At 44.4% G+C, this 15,213-nt stretch overlaps 1 protein-coding gene across 1 annotated transcript in view; it reads right to left on the bottom strand.

The window, feature by feature from the left end:
- Positions 1–14,602, bottom strand: part of POMC (proopiomelanocortin) — a 29,987-nt gene extending 15,385 nt beyond the window's left edge. The window contains exon 1 of the mRNA XM_086925485.1: positions 14,525–14,602. The gene's annotated coding sequence lies outside the window, so the exon portion shown is untranslated. The remainder of the gene's footprint in view (positions 1–14,524) is intronic.
- Between the last annotated feature and the right edge of the window lie 611 nt (positions 14,603–15,213).

Raw genomic sequence — 15,213 nt, forward strand, 5'->3', positions numbered from 1 at the left:
AGACGAAAAAGCAAACTTCGTTCCCAGCGGGTAATATCTCTTAAAAGATAACTAGCTGGTTAATGAGAAGAGGGACCACCATCTTCTATCATTGATATATAATGTGCCACCGATGCTTTGGTGAGCTCTTGTGCGTGTCTTATGTCCCCATAATATTTGTATAAAGCTTCACGGACAGTCTTTTTATCGATTCGGTCTAATTGATCAGGTTTGTGAAAGATATGACCAAGATTAACTTGCATTAGATTAGTCTTTACTTCTGCCAGCCACGGTATGTCTCCGCCCTTCTCGCATTTTAAACAGTCGACTATAATTTCCATTGTTAGCGTGGCTGCGGATTTTGCCAAACCTTCAACCAAAACAGGGCAGGGCGGGACCTAATATAGACCTCTAAGTAAGGTAATTGTAACTCATTGTGGCAAACAAAAGTAGAGGATGAGATCGGTATCCCCAGAATTCCTCTACAAAATCAATTTTCTTCAACCTGGGCGCTTTTGGAATTTGTAAAACCCCAGATTTCAGCCCCATATGTTATAATGGGTACACATTGTGTCTTATAAATTTTAAGTAGGGCCAACACTACCTCAATTCTTTTTGGTTGGGGAAAATTTTAAATCGAATTAACTGTCTTTAAAAATTTGGTCCACCATATGCCAAATTGGATGCCCAAGATCCATTATCGGAAAATTGTAAACCCAAGTACGGGAAAGTGCGAGTGCATAGCAGGGTTTCCGAACCAGAAGTAATGACATTAATAAGACATTTTTTAGGGCCACAGCACATTAAAAAGTATTTCTTAAAATTCGTACAAAGATTCGGACCATTCATAAAATTGACAAAACCCCTAACTAATATACACAAGGCATTGGGTGTACGCTCCATTGAAACAGCATCATCTGCATATAATAGGGCAGGCAATTTATTACAGTTAATTATTGGGACATCTGTGGTCAGGTCGGACAGCACATTATGCAGCTCATTAATATATAGAATAAATAAAAGTGGGGCCAAAACGTACCCTTGCCTGACACCCCTTCCGACCAATATGTCCCCTGAGACTGCCCCATCAGTGCTAATTCTCAACCGTGCCCTTAAGTCCCTGTGTAGATACGCTAAAAAGTGCACTATGTCCTCACCCAACCCGTAGTATAAGAGGCATTGCCAAAGCCGAGATCTATTAACAAAATCAAAGGCAGAGGTGAGGTTCATCAGTGCCCGGTAAATGGGGACGTGTTGTGCGATGGTATATTTACCTATGATCAAATTAAGGTTGAGACACTGTTCTAAGATGGCTTTGGAAGCCCAACTGACATCTATTTAAAATATTTTCCTCCTATGCCCAGGTTCTGATTTTGTTAAAAAGGACCCTCCCCAATATCTCAAGTGTATTATCGATTAAGGAAACTGGTCTATAGCAACTTGGGTTGGATCTGTCTCCCTTTTTAAAAATAGGAACAATTACAGATGTAGACCATGTATTGGGGATTTTGGTTGTTGTCAAATTATTAAAAACAGTAACTACCAAGGGAGCCCAGAACTCTGGCCTAAATTTTATAAGGTCAATTGGTAGCCCGTCCGGGCAAGGAGCCTTATTGCCCGGACTTTGATTAATTGCAACCGCAATCTCAATTATTGATATTTGGATTCGGGTTACAGCAAAAGTATCCAGAGCATCATCACGGTGAGGCGTAGCAGCGTATATTTTGGAAAAGATGGCTACCCAGGCTTCGCTCGTTATGTTACAGCTTAACGGGGTAAGTATATTACCCAGTGATCTCAATGACTTAGCAGCTGTTCAAAACCCATTTGAATTATTAATCTTTGCAGCACAGGCCAAATTACTCCATTGTTCTTTTAGGATCACATCTTGCCTCTGTTTAACCACTCTTTTATAGGCATGCCTCAATGACCTAATAAGACTAGTATCCCTAGGTGAGGCTGATAGGGCAGCCCTAAATTCTCTATTTGTCCTAAAGCAAGTGCTGGTAAACCACCTAGGGTTGGGGTTAGATGCAGGTACAGGTCTCGAGATCAATTTTTTAATGCCTGCACATAGTAAAACAAATGCAGAAACTACCTCTGGATTGGGGTCGTCCAATGTGAGGCAAGTCTCACAGAGTGATGTATAGGTTTTTACCATTTTTTGGAACACCCTGCGATTATCAATACCTTTCCATTTAACCCTTAGGTTGTCTGTAGAAGGTTCTAGATGGCCAGCCCCTATCTCCTTTCTGGGGTCTCGTCTAATAGCAACCCTAAATTAAACTAAAATTGGGTAATGGTGCCCAAAGGTAGATGCTTTAACTTCTGCTTTAACTAAATGGTCTTCTAATGTTATCGATATGAAGACATAGTCTATAGTTGAAGCCCGGCCAAGACCTCTGTAAGTGGGTATTAAACTATCCCCATTGTTTGTGGCTACGACATCCATGACATTTGAGAGACTGCTGTTTAATAGATAGTCTAATAATTCAAGCCCCCTTTTGCATGGATTGCCTAAAATGTAGTGGGTGGGAGTTGAAGTATTTACCCCAGCAATCTTTGCATTGAAGTCACCACCCAGACATATCCCTGCCAGTCTTTGTTAACCTATAAGATTATGCATATCCGAAATAAAGTTGAAAAGGTTGGAAAAATTCATATTAGGCGTGGTTAAAAAATCATTGTTATAGAAAATAATAAAACAAATCGAGACCCCCCCGTGTGTACATCAAGGCTTGAAAGTTGCATTTTTGGTAGGGATTGGTTTTACAATGCCGCCCAACGCAATGCTAACCCAAATCGATAAGCCACCCGAAGGTCTGCCTTGCTTGGGGGGGGGGGGGAATAATGTAAAAACATTCATACCCTTCAAGATATCTCTTTTATAGCCCACGTCTCTTGGAACATAAGAATGTCATATTTATTTACCATCTTGGCCCACTCATCAAGACTTAACTTAGATGCCAGTCCGGCCACATTCCAACTTAACACATGTAATAATGAGCCATGTGGCTCAGAACAATCATTTACAGAGATGCTTTCAAGTTCACGGCTGTCATTTACCCGGGTAGTCAACATGGGTGTCAAAGGAACAGGTTCAGTGGATTGTGATTTGGATGAAGGTCAATCTAGGCTATCAAGATCAGAAAGGGCAGAGAACCTATTTACAAGCGGGTATAAAGGGGTGGTTAGTGGCTGTTGCTCAAGTGTTGGTCTATAAAAGAAGCCAAGGGGCAATGCCCATATGTTGGCAGGTAGGGGGCAATAACTTTCCTTAGCCGCCAGTATTGCTCTAACAAGTGTTGGTTGTCGGAAGTTAATAACAATACAATCACCCCTGATGATTTTTTCCGACGGTCCAACCCAACCAACCCTTCAGATCATTAAAATGTCATTTATATCAAACCGCCTATACCCTTTGTGTTTAGCCAGCCAATCAATACTTTTGTTCCTTAATTTGTCCCAGGACTCAGATTTATTCCTCTCTAGCGGAGGCACCCCCGCGAGAATCAGGACATACGGACAGGACGCTGATGGTAGTCTTAGAACATCCTTACTTGACTCGATATACCCACTAGCATTATTACCAACGATATGTGTGCAGGCTGTAAAAACAGCGGGAACACCAGTTTGAATAGTGGGGTATAGTGTGGCAGTAGACGCTGTATTTTGTGTGTTAACAGAGCCAGGGTGTGATTTTTGGGGGATAAAATCTTTGGCTTTGCTATGAGTATCACAAAGGCAAGAGGCTGCATGGGGGTAATGGTCCCCTGTTGCTCTTTAGTATAATTGGGAACTCCTTCACTCTGGATCTGTTTTTTGTGAGTGCTGCCTTGTAGGGATGACTGTTTGAATACCTTACTCGGCGAATTTACCCTATTGGTTAAAGATTCTAAACAGTCTAGGCGCTTCCATAAACTTGCAAAATTATTATCAACGAGCGCTTTGACTCGGTCATGCAAAGTGTCAATGATAATATCAATGGCTGTGTCCCCAAGTGTGAAGTTAGAAAAAGGTGTCTGTATAGATTCAGTCTGAATATATACAGAAAGGTTTAGAGGCTCAGAGGGGCTTAAGTCAATCAGAGCACTACCAGATACTGAGTCCACCGGATCTTTCGGGCCCTGAATCTACGTAGTTAGCGTGGTGCGCTGAGACTTCAAACATGGTGGTTGTTTCCGTTTTGAACAGACCGGTTTAGCTGTTTTCCTTTTCCTCTTTGCTCCGCACACTTCTGGATTTGGGGATGTGTTCATGGTTGCCGATGCTAAGATGTCCCTAGAGGGGCCCTCAGATGCAGTGTCCTCTATTGCTCCTATATGTCCAATTTCCACGATCCTCTCAGCCCCCAAAGCGCTTTCTCGGGATGAAAGGTATAGGCCCTGGTCAGCCTGAATGGGCAACGTTAATTGGGAGTTACTCATATCGATGTGCTCATTTTGTAAAGGGAAATGGGATTTTGTTAAGCCCAGGGACAGGCGCCTCTCAGTTAGTTCGATTTCGGTACTGACTATATTCACCGCCCTCTCTAGCATGCTGTCAATAGTCCTGGTGTTACGCGATGCTGGAATAGGGTTGCGTTTACTCATAATGTTTGTTTCCCCGGGCATAGAACTAATATAAAGCCCCACTCGCCGCTGCAGGAGCCACCTGATCGATGATGTCAGAGGGGTGGCCCGGCACAGCCCCTTTACGGTCCTGGACGGGCGCAGACGGGCCCACCCTTGGCCCGGGCATGCCCGCGCTCGTCCCGCACTGCGGGACCCCTACCCCCTTTTGTGCTCCTCCTGGCGCTCACGGTGCGGTGCGAGGCATGCGCGCCGCACAGAATGCTGGGGGTTGTAGTCTTTCAGGCAGGTTGCGGGCAGCAATGGCGGTTCACGAGCGCCTCGCGCCTGTGCTCCTGTATGGCTCCATGGAGAATCGGCCTCCGGCTCTGTTCCACTTCCAAACACCCTGACCCCCCTCCTCTTCACTGGACTCCGCGTCCGCCCCGCCCAGACCCCTCTTCCGGGGCTCCCTACCTATGCTCCCTGCCCAGGGCCACCATGAGCCTAGAGCCGCCCCTGCCTTTCTGCTCCAAGTTGCAGGGACCGAGGAAAGGTTTGCACACAGCGTGCACTTGCAGCCCCTCTGCTCCGCATTACATGCAGTGCGCATGCGCTTTGCATATAATTGAATTGTGTACCCACTTCTGCTCCCCACTATATGCACTGCTCAAATGTCCCGCTTTCTACTTCATATTACAACGGTGCAAAAAAAAAACATACACTTTACTAAAAGTGGCAGCATATTTGGCGTAATAAACACGTATTTACAGGAGCTCTTTTTAGCAGATACCAGATTGCTTTAATGTAACATTTTGTCGCACTTCAATTCGTATATTTCACATGCCTCGTGCTATGATTTTGACAGCAAAAGATTACTCTTTGCGACCAAACCTTAGCTCAGAAAGGAACTTCTCTTTTTTTGGTGCCTAAACATGCTATTGCTTCTGCACGGGGTCATTTTCACACCATCCTAATGCCTCACACAAAGGAGTAGGAAATCCATTTGCAAGCTGTGTGCAACATTAGAGACGGCTGGAGACACAAGGCGGCCGTGGCCAGTTGTGCACAGTTAAATCTGTGAAACATTTGAGGTGACCCTTCGACCGCTGCGCTGACTTGAAATGATTTTCTAGGATGCTGCGGCTCGTGATCCGGGAAGAGTGCAGGAACCGGGGTCGGGATGCATAAACTTTGCACTGTTACTAAAGGGACCGGATACACTTTTGCGCCTCAGGTCCAGTAATAAATCTCTTTTGACTCAACCTCGCCCCCGGACCTCCAGGTACGGTCAGCGGTCCTTTTCTTATCTTGCTCCTTTTCTCTGGAATAGGCTGCCTCCCCGCCTTTTATCCATTGTTGAGCACAGGCAATTTCGTAAAGCCCTGAAAACCTGGGGCCTCATTTATGAAAAGTGATGCATCGCTGCGTGAAAACAGCGATGCGTCACTTTTCACTGTGCACTTCTTGTGACATTCCTGATGCGTCATATTTAATGTATGACGCATCATGTTGCAAGGACTTACAGATACGTCAGTATTTCTGACGCATCTGTAAGCGCAAAAGTGACGCATTGCTGGAGTGTGTCACAAAAGTGATGCAACTCTAGCAATGCGTCCTTTCACATGGGGAAAGCCCCATTTGAAAGGGCTTGCGTCAGTCTTACGCCTGCTGTGAGGCAGGCACAAGATTTTGACGCAACAGCGTCCTAAAAGTGACGCAGTGAAATCTCATAGATTTCACTGCGTCACTATTACGAGGCTTTTTGCGGGGGAACACCCCCTCTGCATACATTATACCTGACGCAGGTATAATGTGGCACAGGGGTTTAAAAAGTGACGCATCTACCTAGATGCGTCACTTTTTAAATATGACGCAACAGGGCGCATTTTTTACACCGCTGGTGCGTCACAAAAAGTGATGCACCGGCGGCGCAAAACTGACGCAAGGCCTTCATAAATAAGGCCCCTGGCTCTTCCCCAAGTAGTTTCCCCTTTTTGGTTCTGTTTCAGCACTTTCCTTTATTCGGGTCTAGCCTCCCCTCTGATCAAGTCGGTTTGTATGCTGCAAGTGCCTTGAGACCTTGCGGTGATAAGATATATACAAACTTTTGACATGACATGACATGACATTACTTGTGTAATAAGGATTGGGACGAGTTAACTTTGCTCCAGTACAGATCGGGTAAAGTTTTTTTTCCAGCAGGGCAATGAAGGGACGCGTCTTTTATTGGATAAAAAAAAAAAACCAAGAATAAAAAAATACTGGGGTGCGTGCAGGGAGGGTAACAGCAAAAAAACAACTGGAGCAAAAATCACGGAGGTTAAAGGTAAGTAGTGAAGGAAAGGCCATGCTTACCGTGAGATTCAATGTAGGGGGAGAGTTACAGGTAGAAGATAGAGGAGAGGGAGTAAAGTGGGGGATCCTCTTGTAAATAAAAGAAAAGATTTAGCTCAGAATTCATGAACTACTACCTTAGAGCTGTTTTTCCAAAATAGTTAAAAATTAAGATCCTGCAACTAATCACGCATAATTAGCCTCCAAATGATGCGTTAACCACAAATAACAATAAAAATAGCAGAACATGGAGCAAAATGAATTTGCTCACATTTTACTGTGATTACATTATGAGGAATGGATCAGACATATTTTTATTGTCCACTATCAAACCATTATGGTTACTTCTTTAAAGGTTAAGGCATAAACGTTCTCCGGACCGATGATAACTAACTGTTATTGCTCTTTATTCAGTGGTTGAATGTCTACCAACCTTATTCAGCTGTTGTTGGCACCCTGCGGCATGTGGGCATTAAAGCTATTAGCAGGTGCCCTGCTCATTTTCACCATCACAGGTGGACACGTCTAATGTCTCTGTCTGACTCTAAGGCACATTCCTGCAACAGGCAGGGTCAGCATTCTAAGCATTCTGATTGGCTGAACCAATCCCAGCATTCCATCAAGGGTACCAATGAGTAATCCTGGCTCTCCAGACAGGGACCTCTGAGAACACAAAAACAGGATGTGGCAGCCTTCAATTTTATAACATGTTACTTCTGAGTCGCTGGCAATTATTAGAAGTGGGTGTGGTCTTCGGGCCCCACACGAGGACATTGCGAGTAAAGGTTTTGAACTGTTCCAGGGAACGTGCACATGAGTGCGACCCCTTTTATTAGCAGGCGTCACCTCACTCGTGTGTTGGATGGGTGTGGGGTTGGTGTAAGCAGGTCTTTAAGTTGGATGAAGAAACTGGGAGTTTCCCATAGCGGCATGGCCAATGTAGTTAATGGCGTGGCTTAAAACACATAATCTAAAAATCTGTGCTTAGCACAGTGTGCTGCCCCAATGGTATTTTGCTGTGTCTTTCCATTCATCCAGATATATAACACAAGTAACATTACACCTACAACAAGCCAGGACTATTGGCTTTGTCAATGGTTGTAAATTGCATTAGATAAATAAACAACAACTATGAATCTATGAATGCATTGTATATATATATATATATATATATATATATATATATATATATATATATATATATATATATATATATTGAAAATGCTTCTGTTGTTGTGGGCGATGTTGTGGCTAAGGCTAGAGCTACCGACTGTTGAGCTGAGAAAGCAGGTTTAAGCCTCACATCGGGTCAACATCTGTGACTCAAAAAATAAATATGTCCTTGTGTAATGTAACTGGTGCTCATGTTTGCTCCAAGTTTGTGCTATATAAAACTGAAAAATGAGCCTATTTGAAGTTACATCAAAAGCAGTGAGGGGTTGCACTATTGCATCACCCTGAAGGTAAAAATTCAGAGTCCAGCAGGCACCCGTCTCGGAACATGCTTTTAAGAACTGCTGGTGCTGAGCACCGGTAGGACCCGCCCACTTAAAGCACTGGGTGTAAGACCAGTCCTCAGGGAGTGGGAGGGCTGGAATCAGCTACGTGTCCCACAGGACACTACAGGGGATAACCCCCCAACGCAAAGACTGTAATGACTAGTTTCTTTCTGTGTGAATCCTTTACCACATCACAAATGCAGTAAACTTCCACCACATCATGCTAAAATCCATGAGGCTTGCAGTCATCTGTATGTAAATCATGTCACAGCACAGAGCTGTTGTTGTCACAGCCTCAAAACCAGAGCCTTATAAATGGGTCGTACCTCGGCACTCTATGATTTTAATTTACGCAGTTCGCATTATTTCTTTTTTATCAAAACATATATGTCTGATGGCCAAATATCAGATAGTCATAGCAAGTAGTAGCTCATGAATGGCGGAACGTCCTAGTTACTGTTCCAAAAAGAAGAAGGGAACATCCAAAAGTTATATGTATTATCTTGTTCTATTTAATGTTGTTTCAATTCAAAACATTCTATAGTATCAAGTACAGTAAGGTTCTTGGCATTATACCAAGAATTCCAAAGAAACAACCTGCACATAGGATATTAACAGTACATGTAATACATAGGATGTTGGCAGTACACGTGATGTTCACATTCAATTTACAATTTACTTAATCTTTTTGGCACTACAAAAAGACAAAAAGTAACGGCCACGTTGGGAGTCCTGGTCCTAGGACCCTCCAGATCGTGATGGTCCGAAAACAGCCGATGACAGCCAACACGTGTTTCGTTACTTGTAATGTAACTTTCTCAAGGCTCGCTCTTAGTATGTAGAAGTGAAGTAGCCAGTAAATATCCTTGACTGCGTACTGGCTCTGTAAGTTGTAAATCTGATAGTTCACAGGTCGCGTAGGCTACCTTTTCAAAATATATTGGATGACATAAATTGTAAAACGTGATTGAATAAAAACCGTCAAGTGACCTGTTAAGTAGTTTATTCAGGTCTCGCCCCGTGTTTCGTTTCTAAACGCCTTGTAAGGGTAATTTCTGGCAAAAGGCTCTCAGTTCTTCAGATTTCAACAGTAGCGTAGAGAATTCGAGTAATGTGCAGCAAACAAGAACTATGATATGTCCATGGTAGAGGACGGGCCGTGATGTCTCGCGTACGGGGTAATCTTTTGATATGGCCGCGGCCCACATCGAAAGATTACACCGTACACGAGAGCATTTTGCCAGAAATTACCCTTACAAGGCGTTTAGAAGCGAAACACGGGGCGAGACGTGAATTAACTATTTACCAGGTCACTTGACGGTTTTTATTCAATCACGTTTTACAATTTATGGCATCCCATATATTTTGAAAACGTAGCCTATGCGACCTGTGAACTATCCTATCAGATTTTCAACTTACAGAGCCAGAACGAAGTCAAGGAAATATATTCACTACTTCTACGTACTAAGAGCGATCCTTGAGAAAGTTACATTACAAGTAAGGAAACACGTGTTGGCTGTCATCGGCTGTTTTCGGACCATCACGATCTGGAGGGTCCTAGGACCAGGACTCCCAACGTGGCCATTACTTTTTGTCTTTTTGTAGTGCCTAAAAGATTAAGTAAATTGTAAATTGAATGTTAACATCAAGCGTACTGCCAACATCCTATGTATTACATGTACTGTTAATATCCTATGTACAGGTTGTTTCTTTGGAATTCTTGGTATAATGCCAAGAACCTTACTGTACTTGATACTATAGAATGTTTTGAATTGAAACAACATTAAATAGAACAAGATAATACATATAATTTTTGGATGTTCCCGTCTTCTTTTTGGAACAGTAACTAGGACGTTCCGCCATTCATGAGCTACTACTTGCTATGACTATCTGATATTTGGCCATCAGACATATATGTTTTGATAAAAAAGAAATAATGCGAACTGCGTAAATTAAAATCATAGAGTGCCGAGGTACAACCAATTTATAAGACATTTCACATCAGGTATTTTTTTACCTGTTGATCTGACATCCTTGGTAGTGGGATATCTCTGTCACCGTGATTGGCACCGTAATTTCTATATACCCCAAATAGAAAGTGACACATTTTTGTACTGTTTGTCGAATTTGATGTGCGACTAGTCTAAACCATCACTACCTCTGCAAGATATTCAAAACAAGAGCCATAGTGCCCAAATAACTCTTTTATACGAAAACCCTTCATAGGGATGAAGCAATTGAGTGCATAGACTGGATCCCCTCTGTTGCATTCTGGTACTTGTTGTCCTTCACTTATAAAGGAGTAAACAGGACTGCATGTGCAAATGCAAAGAAAGCCGGGGGCTGGACGAGCTTCCCCATGTCTAGCATCATGAGCTGTAAATCCAGGCGGGTGCGCTGCCACTAAGAGTAGTTACAACAGCACAGTGCCTCTCAGACCATGGATCAATAGTTATTTCATCAGCGAAGATTTCCAAAAGTTATCTCCACTTGTGTTCAATTAATGACCCTAATTACTTATGGAATCCTAATAAACAATTGCTAGTAGTAACACGCCCTGCACATTGCTTTAGCCATACGCAACCCTTGTCGCAAAACCTTTCCAGCATGCTAAAAGATCTCGGTACGGGAGCATCGCTCATCGTCCCTGCCTCGTTCACAGATAGCGGGGCTGCTTCACCGAAGCATTTTTGAGCATGGGAAGTAGTACTACAGGAGTGCTCTTTACGTACTCTTTGTGAGTGTCCCCGAGATGCCCAACTCTCTGATAACAGAAGTACACATTTCGATTTCTACAACTTGTATATGAATATTACCTGAACAGTGATGATTTTTCCCATTTTAGATGCTTTGGCACCGATTCACAAAGGTATTTTTGAGTGCATAAAAGAGTACCAAATTAGTACTAATTTACGTACTCCAAGCTGTCTTTTCGAACAGGCCCCATGACTGCTTAGGTACATGCCTAGGACCTGTAAAGCTTTGCCTATTTTATGTGGTTTACAAACAGGACTTAAGAGAAAACTTTGAGTCTTGAAGTTTCTGTGGCTTCCACCTGCCAGCCCTAACAGTAGTGAATGGGATTATCAGTATGGAGAAGGTAACCTGTAGATGTTCAGTTAGTGCAATTGTCCCTTTCTTTTCTTTCAGATGGAATACATATAGCCATATGGATAAAACCTTCCCCTAACCCCAAATGCCTCCCCCCCATCCCCTGGCAAAGGTGCTCTTTTGGGTACCTTCCCACACTCATTCTCCTCTAACACCTGCTTGGAATAGGATCAATTTATGAAGTTAACAAGAGTGGGAAAATACTTCTGCAAGTCTCTGAATACTACGGCAACCACTGTACTACAAGCCAACATTATATCGTTTCCAAACCTGGACTTACTTGTGACAACCTAAAGTATTCTGGGTGTTGCTGTCTTGGCCTTTTTCCATTGAGACTATTAGACTCATACACCTGAAAGCATTGATTCGTAGGTTGAAAACTGACATCCTGAAGTAGAGTCTGTGATGACACACAGTGAGACAGTAGCCCTAGTGACTACTTCTGTTCACCAGTGCCACCTCCTGTTGCATTGAGATGGGAGTACCATATTCCTGCCGCCAAACCTCACTTTTCATCGCAGAAAATCCCACAATATTGCAGAATGTTGGCAATAGTAAGCATCACCTGCGACCATAAAAATACTCCATCCCTGGCGTTGGGTCTGTGATTTGTAGACAGAAAGGCACCTTTTCAGGTCTAGATTAAACACTTACAAAAGATCTAGAGACTCATTTGCAGAATGTCTGCACATCTGCTGCAAGTGATTTAACCCCTTTGTGATTAGACACAAATGAATTGTGGTGCCTGATGAGTTCCCAGGATTGTTGAGAAAGAACTCTTTGAGCTTTTGACACAAACACACACCAGGGGTCACTTAATGAAACTGACAAGTGACCCCTTTTCATTGACTTGACACTAAATTGATAGTACTCAAGGATGCTTATCCAACAATCAATCACTGCGCTAGTTACAATACTACATAGGGTCCGCGATTGACTACACACAACACGTTTGTCAAGGACATAGACTGAATATTTGACCAGCTGTTTCTTGAAGCCAAATAGGAGGTATCTGTATGGGTGAGCAGTAGTGGCTGGTGTCAAGGGGAAAAAGGTGGGCCAGCACGCCTGCCAGTAACAAAACAAAAAAAAAAATTACCTGCCGCTCTTCTGCCCCTCTGGTCACAGGCTGAGGCTCCCCTTTGCCCAATCCACATGCTGCTCTCATGGTGGTAATACCCATGAGAGCAGTGTCAGGATTGGGCAGAGTGGACTGGTTTTGCCCTCACTGGGTGATGGGAGCCTGTGCCTGCTGTTGTTCTCCACCCAGCAACACAGCTGGGTTGGAGCGATGTCAGTGTGCATGTCGGTTTGGCCGTCCTAAGACAGCCAGCCAGAACCCACATGCAGACTGATAGCAGTGCACACCACTCCTCCGCCTCCTCCTCCCTGCTGCTGTTGTCACGATGGCCCTGCCCCCAAGACTCGGCACCCACCATGAAGAAAAAGAAAAAGATAATTAAGCTTTTGTATTATCATTTAATTTTTCGTTTTCCTCTGAAAGCAACGGGGCGACGCTCATCCGCGGAGGAGCCGCTGCTGTGGGAGTGTCATGGAGAGCAGTGCTGGAGTGCACCTATTTGTGAGACGCACTCGGAGGCACCTCTAAATCTGCCTGGCCGCAACAACCGAGTTTGGGATCACATTCTCTCGTCATACACTACCAGGGCCAGATCACCTAAAGTGAGCGCTAAGTGCCGGATTCACAAAGGTAAACACACACTTTTGTGTAAGTGCACTATTTTCGGTATTCATGATTTAATAGTAACTTTACGACTGCAGAGACTTCGCAGTTGGAGGGAAGAACTCTACATATAAAAAGAGAGTCCTCGCCTATCTTTTAATCTGTGGAGATCTCTGCCCTGACTGTGCATCAGGCGCACCGTCTTCGCCACAGTATTGGGCTGACTGGTGTGTTAAATAGCTGATGAGGTGGAGCAGCGCTCTTACCACCTTAGACTGTGGTAAACCTCTCCTTGTCACAGAAACTTCAAAGGCTTGTGCTGCCAGTGGCTGGGAATATAGTTGCATTTGTTGAAATATCTAAAGTAAGCAATAAAACATAACACAATAGCATTCACAAAGAAACATAAGGACACAACTAAACCATAACAGGGCACAACACAGCAAAACACTCAAGACAGAGCACAACACAGTATCCACAGTACAAAACAACAATATCACAGAGCATTAATGCAGAAATAAACACAAAGCAGCTCAAAAATCAACAGAACCCATCACAACACAACAAAATGCTACAGAACGAATAAGCACAAACATTTCTGCCACACACTAGCACCTCCGGAGCCTGGTTTCATAATAGAGTGAAAAAAAAGATTTTTGCACTAAAGACCTTAACACCACAGGCATAAAATGGCTCCAGTCAAAAATGGTTTAGGATTCGGTCCCCAATACCTTGTCCGGAATCCTGTTGAGTCCCTTAGAGGTGGTAACAGTGGTGTTAGCAGACACATTTCAGATGCATTTGGAAACAAACCAGTTTGTGTGTGTTTTTGATGCAAATGTTGGGTGTCTTTGGCGCAGAATGTGCCAAGGCGTCGGGTTAAAGTTGCCCGAGTGGTGATGCTGGTGAACTTTGTCAAGAGCCCTTTTTTTTGTGTTCTTTGGTTATGCTTACCCCCCCCCCCCCCCCCCCCCCCCTGCCCCTAGTCTGATATCTTCAGAGAACAGACTGTTTTCCCGCCTGTGCACTGCAATGTTCAAGAATGACAGACCATGGCAGTTGTTTTCACTTGGGTAAGTAGAAACGCATTTATTCCTCGTTTTCTCTTTATGAGAAACCAAGGCCTTTCCCAGCTCTTGCAGAAGTGAAGAGAGTGTGGACAAAGAGCTGGCGGGGGCAGCCTGCTTCGGAAGCCCACCCACTGACTAACCTCACAGCTAAGTCCTTTGTGCATTGCCCTGTGGATCAAAACATGTGCTGAGCTTCAATGCGCGATCGATGCAAAACATTGTCATCCCTGAAAAGGTCACAGCATCAAGCGCCTTGTACCCAGAGCCAAGCATAAGGCGCTGGAGGGAGCTTACCTGCTGGTGATGGGGAGTCTGGCCTCCCTCGGACTCTGGTCGCCTTCTCGTCTCTCTCTTTCTTCCTCTTCTCTCCCCTCTCCCTTGGAGTCAGTGTAACTCTCAGCTCAAGAGCTGGTCTTTTTATACCGCGCGCCGGCTCCGCGCGGGGCGGCACCTTCACGACAAGACCTTCCGGACAGACCTTGTTAAGAGCAACGCGGGAGAGTACAAAGGAGCGAGGATGGGGAGGGAGGTGGGGAAGTGGAGAGAGACTGACGCAAGAGGGTAAGGAAATGCAGAGTGGAGCGAATGGAGGGGTCCGGCGGTAAACAGGGGCTGGGGTGACTCGGAGCAGGTGCGTGACCAATGGCGGCTTAGCACCTTCTGCCCGAATGGACGTCCATCCGGGCTCCGTCAAAGTTTCCAAATCACGGCCTCCGATTGGATTTGCACCCTGGTGGCAGCAGATGTGCTTGGACCTTCCACCGTGTCACCGTCCTTTAGATGGGCTCTAAGTGGCACAGATTAGCCTCGGATCCTGACACGTGTTTCTCAAAAAAGTAGTGGGAAGGTCTGTTTGTCGGTGTGTGCAGCTCAGATGGGCAGGAATATGGCGGAAGGGGATGGATGCAATCTGACAAGCTCTTCGGTTCTGAGCCCCACCTGCAGACAGGACAGCTGGGTGGGCAATGCCCCACGGCAGATGT

This window comes from Lissotriton vulgaris, chromosome 6, assembly GCF_964263255.1.
Source record: "Lissotriton vulgaris chromosome 6, aLisVul1.2, whole genome shotgun sequence".
In the NCBI taxonomy this organism is placed as follows: Eukaryota; Metazoa; Chordata; class Amphibia; order Caudata; family Salamandridae; genus Lissotriton; species Lissotriton vulgaris.